The sequence below is a fragment of the Pinus tabuliformis genome, chromosome 4_2 (assembly GCF_031772625.1).
Source record: "Pinus tabuliformis cultivar Carrire ecotype Pingquan chromosome 4_2, CPIR1, whole genome shotgun sequence".
In the NCBI taxonomy this organism is placed as follows: Eukaryota; Viridiplantae; Streptophyta; class Pinopsida; order Pinales; family Pinaceae; genus Pinus; species Pinus tabuliformis.
In genome coordinates, this window is record NC_142304.1 from 620,630,025 (window position 1) to 620,641,431 (window position 11,407).

The following is an 11,407-nucleotide window of genomic DNA, read 5'->3' on the forward strand; positions in this document are numbered from 1 at the left end:
TTTGTCGCTATTTAATGAATTTAACGAGTCTAACGACAAGGATAACTCGGTCCTTTTCATTTTTAGAGAGTCTGAAAAGGTACATAAAGTCAACTCTAAAATTCCTTTTTCGTCATCTAATCCCTTAAGTCCGAAAAAGTATAAAACAATATAGAAGGGATGAATTTTCGATTGCTTTAACGAGCCGAACAAAACAAGCGCTCGATCTTTTTGTGCAATAATCCCTCAGGTCCAAAAAGATTAAAATCTAGAGGAGGGATAGCTCTTCCGGTCGTTTAACGAGTTGGAAGGCCAAAACTCGGCAAACTTTTCATATTTTACGAGTCAGTGAAAAGAGCTCAAAGAAGACTCGTCTTTTGAGGAACGAGTGATAAACAGGGATAGCAGCAAATTCCAGGTACAGGTTGGAATATTCCAATCACGGCAGTGTCACAAGGATGGCTAAGTGAAATCACTCTTCGCAGCTGTTCCTCAAAATGGGTAAACAAACATATGGAGATGAACGATTGGCCAAATGAACGGATGGAGGTGAGACTGCAAGAACACGACCAAGGGCTTTAATATGGCTGTCAAAGGTTACATTTACCAAGGTTATTTACCGGTTCATTTTTTTTGAGTGAGCTTGAACTCTAGGGGAAGATTGCTCACAACTTATGTTTATTTTTTAACGAGCATGAACTATGTGCTAAAACTGCTCGGATCTTGCGTTTATTTTTTAACGATCATGAACTATGTGCTAAAACTGCTCGACCTTGATGCCCCTAGCATAAAAATGCAGACGAGGCATATGTCCTCTAAACCTTAAGGGAACATTTCATTTTTTAACGAGGTTGACATCGTAAAGAACTATCCTCTTAACTCCTTATTTCATTTTTTAACGAGGTTGACATGATATAAGAACTATCCTCGTAACTTTTAGATCCATTAAAAATAGAAGGCTTCATATTCCGTTGCACCCATCTCCGTAAGATTACTTGGTGGTGGTGGGGCAAAAGTGCCCATTAAAGAAGGGCCTTTTAGGAAAATTACTCCGATATATGGGAGAGGATGATTGCCTCCATGGATTGTTGGAATGCTTCTTGTATTGGATGGCGGCACAACTTCTGTCGAAGTCGTGGTCGAACTGCCTGATCGACCTTTTCTCTCGCCATTCAACAACTGTGAATTCCCATGACTTTTGTTTAATGTTGAAATTAAAGCATCATCTTGGCGCTCAAAACTTGACAACATCATGACTTGCGATGGGGAAGCATTTCCACTATCAACCAGATTCTGACTTGGATCGGGAAAAGGATCAGTCAACACAGCTGGAGTATGCGGATTCTTTACGAATCTTTTAAACTCAGCTTTGTACGGGCAATCTGCCGTCCAATGATCATCGTCACATATGTGACACCCCCCAGGTGGTTTCTCCTCTCTATGAGGAGTTTTTCGAGGAGATGACTTTCTTTGATCTTTCTTCCCTTTGTTTTGCTTCTTCTTGCTTCCTGGTTGATTGGTTTCTTTGCCCTTATCTGTCGATACGGCATTTACTTCCGAAGCAAGAACTTCTTCATGCGCATTTTGATTCGAATCTTTACGGGCCTTCTTTTGATTGGTCCTTTTCGGATTCGTGTTTGCCGTGCCAATCACGCCGTCGCCGGCATGAGAGTCACTATTTGATTTAGGAGGAGGAGGGATTGAAAACTCTGGTCTAGGGGCGTCTGGTATTTTGTCATAGAGCGTGCCGGACTGAGTATATACTAAGTCCAAATATTGTGCACGAGCGATAACCTGCTCTTCTGTTACGACCCCCCCCCTTTGCCACATCTTCCGTTATGGCCGTAAGTAACGACTTTATAAACCACTCAGCTAAAAGCTGATCAGGAACGTATGTTTTAACCATTCTTCGTCGACGTCGCCACTCATGTATATGATCTGATATATGAGTTGCGGTTGTCTGTTTGAAGTTAGTCAATATCTCTGTTCCTGTTTCATACCTTATTGGTAATTGAAAGTGGGTTAAGAATGTCATGGCAAGGGAGCTAAAATTGTCGAACGAAGCTCTTGGCAATTCTATATACCATTTCGCCGCTGGACCTGTCAATGTCCTCTGAAATAGGCGAAGCCTTATCGAATCATCATTTAAAGTGTTCGACGAACACCATAGATGAAATGTCATCACATGATTCGACGGGTCTTCACCTGGATTTCCATTGAATTTAGGAATGTCGGATGGAAGTTTGTGCGGGATCACTGGCCACCATGGGGCGTAAGCAATTGGATCATTGGTTAACTGATGTAAATCAGGAAACTCTAAAGTTGCCACGAATGGTAACTGTTGATTCAAGTTAGGGGAAGCGTAACCAGGGTACGATGGAATTGCCTGAACAGTTGGTCTTTGCATACCAGCATAATGGAGTTGATGTTGGTATGATTGATACGGTTGATGGACTTGACCACTATAAAGTGGTTGATTTTGGCCATTTTGGATATATGGTTGTCCAGTATTCGCAAAGATTTGCTGTTCAGAACCTTGGTACACTTGTTGGAATTGTGGCTGTTGGTATTGCACTATCCATGGTTGCGATACCATGGGTTGTTGCGCTACACTAACCATTGGACCAAGATGTGGGGTAATTGTACCCGATTGTACTTGTGTCGCCCCACCAGTAGGCGATTGTGGTTGGGTCGCAGGGTCAAGGGGCTGTTGCATGAGAACCTGAGAAATCTGAGGTTGACATACAACAGGCATCGTTTGAACTTGCGACACGGTTACAATAGCCGGTGTAGTTCGGATGTTCGTCACAGGTACACACTGTTGCATAGAATATACAACTCTTGGTGGCTGGGACAGCATAGGTACCCAACTACTCGTTGCAATTCCACAATAACTTGAATAAGGTTGAGAACTCCCGTATGGGTACCCTCCCGGAGGGGGTAATGAAAGGGCATACTGCCCCCCATACGGTGGTAATCCAGAACTCAAGGTAATTGATTGTCCTGGAGGACTGGATGGCCTAAATTGATTCCCAAAAGGGTCAATTTGATGAGTTTCACCATAAGAGTTACCAGACATTACTCCGGAACAAACAGGAACAGACCATACTGCCGAGATAGTCCCTTGGTGGACTCCTTCTAGCGATTGAGAGCTAGTTGGGACAGATGGTATGCCGGCGAACATTGTTGGATTTGCAGCAGGTAATTCTGCCGTCGCCGTGTCATTTGACACAGTCCTAGATGTCGACGGTTGTTCAGACATTTTGAGTCTATCCAATTGATTGCCTAGTGATTCTACAGGAACTTACACTGGTGATGGACAAACTTCTGTTGTAGCAGGAAATAGAGTGACCCCTACTCCAAAATGAGTTGGAGTGGATACTTGCGGTTCCTCTATAATTTCCTCTATCGCAATCAGACCAGGTGGAAGAGGAAGACCGTCAAGTCCGTAATAGATTTCCGGTGCCGAAGAAGGGGTTGTATCGACAGCGACAGATGTTTGAGGAACAAAACTCTCTGGACCAGTTACAGATGGAACTGGTTCAGTTATACAGGTATTTGCCCCCAGACTAGGATCAGTATTACTATCCTTCTGCGGCGGTTGAACTTCTTCTATAGAGGCAGGGTTTCCAGAAATGTTTGGAGTAACCAGAATCTCAGATGTTATTGGAACACTTGTTCTAACTTTTAAAGGAGATTTTGAACTGGTTCGACGAGCTCGCTTTGTCCGGACTGTTTTCGATTCCGGAGACAAAGACGGTTGACTCGCAAGCCTCCGAGAACGACGGATATTCAATTGACTTTCTTCCACGATTGCGGATTACTCGATCAACTAAAATATAAAGGGGAATATTTGTGTTTCCGATTTGAATGAATTTTATTAGACGCTTTTAAACATAACTTTGCTTTTTCATGTTTTAAGAGTCGAGAAAAAGCTAAAGATGACTCTAGTCTCCTTCGATGTATTAACGAGCCCGAAGTGACAAATGCTCGGTTGGACCTTTTCAGTTATAGAGTTTGAAAAGGGCCAAAAGAAACTGCTCTGGAGATCTAGGCAGAGGGTGTGCCAAACCTTTCGCGAAACCACAGAATACGTTTTACGGTACGGGTGGTCGATCTTCGTGAATGTTGTGTTCACTGCATCGCGATCAGTAGGGCGGCCGACACGGCTTCCTAAGGATAAAGGATAAATGCCTATAGGGGTCTCCCAATATATACGCGACGGTACGTGGGAGCACAAGTCCGTATTAGTGCTATCGTCCCTCAGGAGGAATCACCCACCTTCGTAGAGATCGACAGTCACTACGTTTAACGACGCCGGAACACGTCTCTAGCTTAGACCTCTATGTGTTTGCGTTATGTTTCAATGCGTTGTTAGGTTCATTCAGTATATTTTAAGTTGATCTTTTTAAAGTTTGCCTTTCAAGGTTCACCACGAGATGTATATAAACAATTCCTAAATGCAGCCTAAGATGAGAAGCAAGCTTTTTCAAATCTTTTTGACTAATGAAAATCTTAACTACTGAGGGAGAAGAAAGGAAAATCTTTTCACACAGTTCATACAGCACAAACTAATGCACTTTCTCCTAAACCATCATGCAAACTTTTCAAATGCAAAATGCACAATGCATGTATTTTCTTTTCCCTTTCTTAATGTTGATGTATTACAAAAGAAAGTTGTTATTTAACTTTGATTTCGATTTAAAGCGAAAACAAACAAGTTTGTCCACAATCAAAAGACACCTTAAGATTTACTTTTTTAATCACTGGAAATACATGAAATCAAACCATAATAACGAAAGTAAAAAGACTAATCAGCTATGGACAGCAAACAAGCTAACTCTTTAGACCAGCAAAAATGCCTAACACAGGTTCAGATCTAAGAGGCCAAAGCAAGACTGGTTAACTTTCGTTATGGGAAATTGTAAATGATGTAAGAAATACAAAATAACAAGTACAATTTCGTTATATAACAGAGGCGGAATGATGGCAAGTAAGGTTGGTTTCAGAATAGGTACAAGACTGACAACTAGCAGCAAAATCTATAGTGAAAACAGGCAAGAAAAAGGGAGGAGACCCCAACTGCATAAGGCAAAATTGGGCCAACGCAGGTGCTGCACAGCCAGTCTGGCTCTCAGCGCAGGTAGCCCCTTCGGGACCTGCGTTGCAAAGCAGGTAGCCTGTGTACTACCTTCTTTGGAAAATGAAAGTTGCGTTTTCTCTGTTTCCGAGTCACAATTTTCTCAAAAATGCACAGTTTTTGCTCAAATCAGAAGCAATCAGTCAAGCACACAGTAAGGGATGACAAGGAAGGTGAAAAGCTGTCACTAAGAGCTTACAAGGATCCTTGTAGATCAGCTCTTCAAATCATGAACATGCTCAGAAATGAGCTAGAGTAGCTGCCCTCTACTTCGCTTTTGATATAGCCAAAAGCTTTTCGATTTGGTACTCTTTTGTTCAGGAAATGAATAGCAAAATACTACAAACAATCAAACAGATACGATCCCCAGTGGAGTCGCCAGTTTGTTGTAGGGAAAAGTATCCGATTCGGATGACCCTATCCCACTCTAAGGGTGATAGTACCTCAGCAACAACTGTAAAGAAAACTACTTAAGGTTTACTTCTTTACGAAAGCAAGAGAGAATGAGGAAATGCACTAACCGTTGCCTTGCGCTTAATGTCAAATCCAAACTCTTCTCTTTGGCTGCTTGCTCCCAGCTCCTTGCTCTTTTGCTGGCCCAGCTACAATGAGATCCTGCAAAATAACAAAGAAGGAAACTACAAGAAGCATGCAATCATAACTGATTCAAGGATTAGCATAAATCAAATATACAATTATCACAATATATCATTGAAACAAGTGCATATAGAAGAACCTCAATAGCTTTTATTAATGGAAGAAGTAAAGTTCTGAGAGTGTTACAACCATTGAAGGCCCCAATCTAGCAACACCTCCCAGCAGAAAGAATTTCTCCTCTTCACCTCCTTCAAGCAATCACCCAATAGTTCTATAGTGAAACCAACATCATATCATTACTTTGCACAAAATTCCAGCCTCCTGAGCTCATAGGAGAGAGCTCAATATATAGATGAATTGAGAAAGGATGAGTTAGCTTGCAACTGATGTGTAGCTGCCTTGTGTCCTCTCTCTCTTCAGTTGATCTTCAGTTCTTGAGTCCACTTGGAGAACCTTGCTTCCACTTGGAGAAACAGAGCCTCTGACTCATCACAAGGCGAAATCCCTGATCCAAGTGTCATTTTTGGAAGATTCCAGAGAAATGACTCAGTGTGCCACTTGTCCCATCTCGCTCAGCGCAGGTGGCCTTTGTTCCACTTGCTTTGCAACGCAGGTACACCATGGAGGAGTTGAGTTTCAGCGCAGAAGCCTAGTGGAGCACCTGCTTTGATTTCAGGATTGCTTGTTTTTGAGTGTTTTCAGGTGGAGAATTGATCTGAGAGCTGTTGGTTTGCTGATCTTGTTCCTCTAGGGGTAGGAACATCATGTTTAGGGACTTTGGATCCCTTGGATTATTGACAATTCATGCCTGATGCTGCAAGGCACAAAATTGTCTATAACAGCCTCGTCCTGTGGGGCCGGTGCCGCTGCAGCTGGTAGTCTCCTCTCGTAAGGCTGAAGATTGGCTGGATGTCGTGGGCCTACATCTGCATTTTGAAAATTATTACTATCAGTTTTGAGACGATATAAAACAAACAAATATAATAGATAGTTAAAAAAAAAAAAAAAACTTGTGAAAAATGAAGTTACATGTATCATCCCATTGTTCTCCCGGTGGAAGAACCATGTCTGGATCTCCACAAAAATCAACTCCGGCATAAGGAAAATCCTGTATAGCAAAAACCTAGTTTTCTAACCAGTGAAAGTACTCCGGAGTAAATCGGATGACCTCCATCCCCTCATCAGGATGACGGGCCATAACCGCAACCCATCGCATCAATTTGGGCTCTCGAGGAAGCCCAACCTCAACAGTGAGCTGCTGTGGGATCAACATCGGAACCCTCTCTAAGCCAAAACTCACAACTAAAGCCCCATAACCAAAGGTCTTTAGCTGTCCGTTTTTGGTTCTAGTCAGTTGGCGTTTTACATTGGCCAACACAGCATCACACCAGTTGAAAATGGTACCTCGATAGCAATCAACTGCCATCCGCATCTGGGATCCAGTGGCAATGTGTAAAGCGGCAGCCCCGCAAAGTCTAGTAACTATAAAGGCAATCACCATAAGTTCAGGATGGGATATAGTTTTGATTTCTATCCCCTTCTCCTGAGACTGAGTGTTACACCACTCTAGTCGGAGACTAGCGACAGACTGGCCACCTGGCCTAGTCCCGAACAGAGTCAAGTGTTCGCCTCTCTTGGGCAAACCAGTGATAAAGTAGATATCTGTCGGCTCCATCTCAATCTGGTGCCCTCCAATATAAAAACACTGGTCCTGAACGTTCCATCTTTCTACCAGCCACTCTAGAAAGCTCACTTGGGCCCTCATGCCAGGTATGGCCCAATATTTATAAAGGTCGCATGCCTTCAAAGCATCAATTGATGGTTTATGATTAATAGCGGCCAAATCAACATCTTCGTGCACTCTCTCGCGCCAATCGAGCATGGTGAACAATCTACACGCCATAAAACATCCATTAGATTCCATAAAATCAAAAAAATTTGGTCCATTTTGGAGAATTTAGGTTTTAAAAACTCGTTGTGTGGGGTATGCACCCCGCCTTTAGGAACAGAGCATAGGTACGCAGGGTCCCTGAAGGCAAGGTACAGACCCTTGACATTTTTCCAACTGAGAAAATGTCGGGGTCCGCGGGTCCCTAGTGTGGCGCCTGCGTACCCCGAGAGGCGGTTTTTGAAACCATAAAACCTCCCAAAAATGAAATCTGGGGCCTAAAAAAGAATTCTAAACGGATGAAATTGAAGAGGAGGATGTTGTAGATTACCTGGAAGAGACGGCGTTCGATTTCAACGGTCGGATTCTCCGCAATGTCCACGGGAAGTTTCTTGCCAAAAGCCCTTTTTCTCTCCTCAAATAGTAAAATGGTAAAAATGAATTGGTAAAAGCCCTTCTTATTGGTTTTTTGGGTAAATAAATGGTAAATTTGTTTATTTTTCACCATGAAAAGGTATTTTTCAAAGTATTTTTATCTATCTTCAACAGGTATGAGTAATGTGTTGGTTTTTGTGCAGGATAAAGGATTTTCAGGGAGAATTGTCATTTTTTACAAACAAAAACATCAGAGTCATCTTTAAGCTCTTTTCTGACTCCTAAAATGTGAAAGTATTGCCGAGTTTTCTTTTTAGCTCGTTAAAACAGAATTAAGAAGACGGTCCTCTTACAGCCCTTTTCTGACCGTAAAAACATGAAAAGCTTGCCAAATTTTTGTCGTTTCAAATTCGATATTGGAAATAAAACAACGTGTCCTTGATCGCTTTCTACTTTTCAGATCAAAGACACTAATCATGAAAGTACTCCTTGGTCGTAAAGATCAAGCGGTTCTCTCAAGTATTATTTTATACTTTTTCAGGCTTGGGAGACACAAATTTACGAAAAAGGTCAACCCTGGAGTCTTCTTAAGTTTTTCAGACTCTCTAAAATTGAAAAACACCGAGTTTCTCCTATACTGGACTCGTTAAAATTTCACAGTAAAGGACCTGTTCAATTACAAACAGGAACGAACCACTCCTTCTTAGGGTTCAAATCTAAACTAAGTTGGACTCATTCGAAGGATGAGCTTACAATCAAGCAAATGTTATCCTCCTCAAGCTTGTAAAAAATAAAGAGGTACTTGCCAGAAATGGTGGGGGAAAAGAGAGGAAAATGAGTCTGTTTGTCATACTTTGTAGCCACTCTTGAACACGACACTTTTATTCACCTGGGTTGGGAAATCCTTTGCCTAACAGTTGATCAAACCACATTGAAAGTCTTCAACCGGTTTGTGGGTATTAACTTTGGGTCAATTGTCACCAAGCCATCTGTTGTGTCGTTATGTGTTCAAGAGGTCACTGCCAATAAGCCATTCATCTGCAAAATATCTGTCATCCATCTTGACCATCCCTGAGTCAGTCCTTGCAACTAAATTTCTTCAACTTGATCTATGATTTCGTGTTGTGGGCTTGCCTATGACGGATCGCTTTCTATCGACATCAGCACATTATCTAGAAACATGATCTAGGAATCATCAGTACCTTAAAATATGCATGCCTCAATGGCAGGTTTCTCTCCTTTGACGACAGTTTACATCATTGACTTTCGATCGAAGGATTCCGTGACATGTTCGACATCAACACATCTACTCACATCTCATGGATTGTACTGGGTACTTTGAGAACCATTAACATCACTGGTGGTCTCTCTCACACTCGTTAACAGTTTACATCATTGACTGGTAATCAAGTGGTTTCTACCATGTTCGACATCAACTCATTTATTCGCATGGATAGAATCGTACTATTTCGGGAAGTAGAAATGAAGACCCTGGATCTAGTTTCCGCCATCCAGGCTGCGAGGAGTTTTGTATTCATTATACAGTAGACTAATTATAAACAGATGGCTGCGTCCATACTGTGTCTACATGTGTCTATGATTATGATGTATTGTGAAATCATTCCTATATCAGAGCAGTAGTTAGTTTGTTAGTTAAGTTTTTGATCTGAGTATGGGAATGCCTACCTCAACGATGATATGATCTCATATATGTATTTTGTGTTGAATATTTGCAGGTTCCGACTGGGCTCTCCACAAGATAATCCTCAAAATGATAAAGTGCTTCACCCTTCCTAGATGATATAAAACCCTGATCTACTACAGACCTCGCACTTTAGGGCGCAATCTGTTACACTAAAATTTGTCACCATGACTATTTGCAGTCAGTATGGCTCCACCAATAACCATACTATCCTCCTTGGCATGTCTTATACCTCTGCTCCTTATTTCAAACTCCAAAAAAGAGAGAAAGCCTTTAAAAGATCAATATAACTCTGGTTCCGCACTTTCTCTTACTTTTACCTGCGGGCACGCACCTCAAGTACATAATACCTGCGTACTTGTGCGCTCTGTCTGTAAAGGGGTGGGTGCATACCCCTATAAAAGTCAAAAGGCGCAAGTTTTACTTCAAGAAACTTACTTGCGGTCAATTCTAGAGCATTCTAGAAGATGGTTTGATGTGGATTGAGCGCCTCCAGATGGTTCATGCATCCCAATGAAAGAGGAACTTATCCCATGAAGAGGGGAGCTATCCCTTTGAAAGAGGGGCTTATCCCATTGATGGTGGACCTGTTTAACTTCCTCCAAAGCATTATAAATACAGGCATTGGGCTAGAGGCAAGGGAGGTTGAAAGCTGAACATTCCTAAGGGTAGATGCTGCTGAAATTAGGACTCCCTTATAGAGCTTGAGAGGAGAGATCACATTCCTTTCTTAGCTTCATTTGGAAGTGGGTGAGCTGATCAAAGTAGAGAAGAACTCTTGCTGGACCCTGGGAGGGACCTGCACAACACCAAGGCGTTGGTTGTAAGGTTTCTTTTGTTTCCAATTAATACAATTAAGTTCATTTTTCTCAACAAGTTGTTATATATAATTTGTTTCATAAACTCCTTGGTCTTTATGATGAATATGTTTTATTATATGAGTTATTCAGGTGCTATGTAATCATTTGCTTATTTGTGTATGCAGGCTTCAAGGAAAGGAGTTCATCTGGATCAAAGAGGCTTGGCCACTACAAACAGCGTTGGACTAAAGGTAAGCCTTAAACACCTGGTTGCTTTTATTTTAAATGCATATTTAGGGAAAGATAGTGCTTGATTGTTTTGTTTGTCACTAGAAAAGCCTTAGTTTCTAGGGAGGTCGGTTTTATCCGCAAAATTGACTCTTTCCACATGACAGGGCCACCTTGGATCATCCATGGGAAGGAGGAAAAAACTAATGGGGAATATGCTAGTAGGTCTCATGGTGGTCACAGGTCGGATAGAGATGACACAGTGAGAGATGGCAGGTTGTTGGATACTTCGGATAGGAGAGGTGATGGGCACAGGTATTATTCTAGTTTTGGTTCTGGCAGGCATCATGATCATCATCGTTATCACCCTTACAAGAGGAGTGATAAGGGATACTTTCGAGATGATTTTATGAAAGCAAAGCCACCTACTTGTGATGCAGACTTGAAGAAACCATAATATGTAGAGGCCTGGATAGTTTGGATGAAAAAGTTCTTTGAGTTGCATGAGTACACAAAAAACATGAAGACCAAAAATTTTATCTTTAGCCTTAAAGGTAAAGTAGGTATCTGGTGGGAATATGTGAGGCAAGTTAGAGATATCAAGATCGAGGACTTGAGTTGGCATGAGTTCAAGAGTCGTTTCAGGAAGAAGTACTTGTTAGAAACTATTATGACGGTAAGACCAAATAATTCTGTGA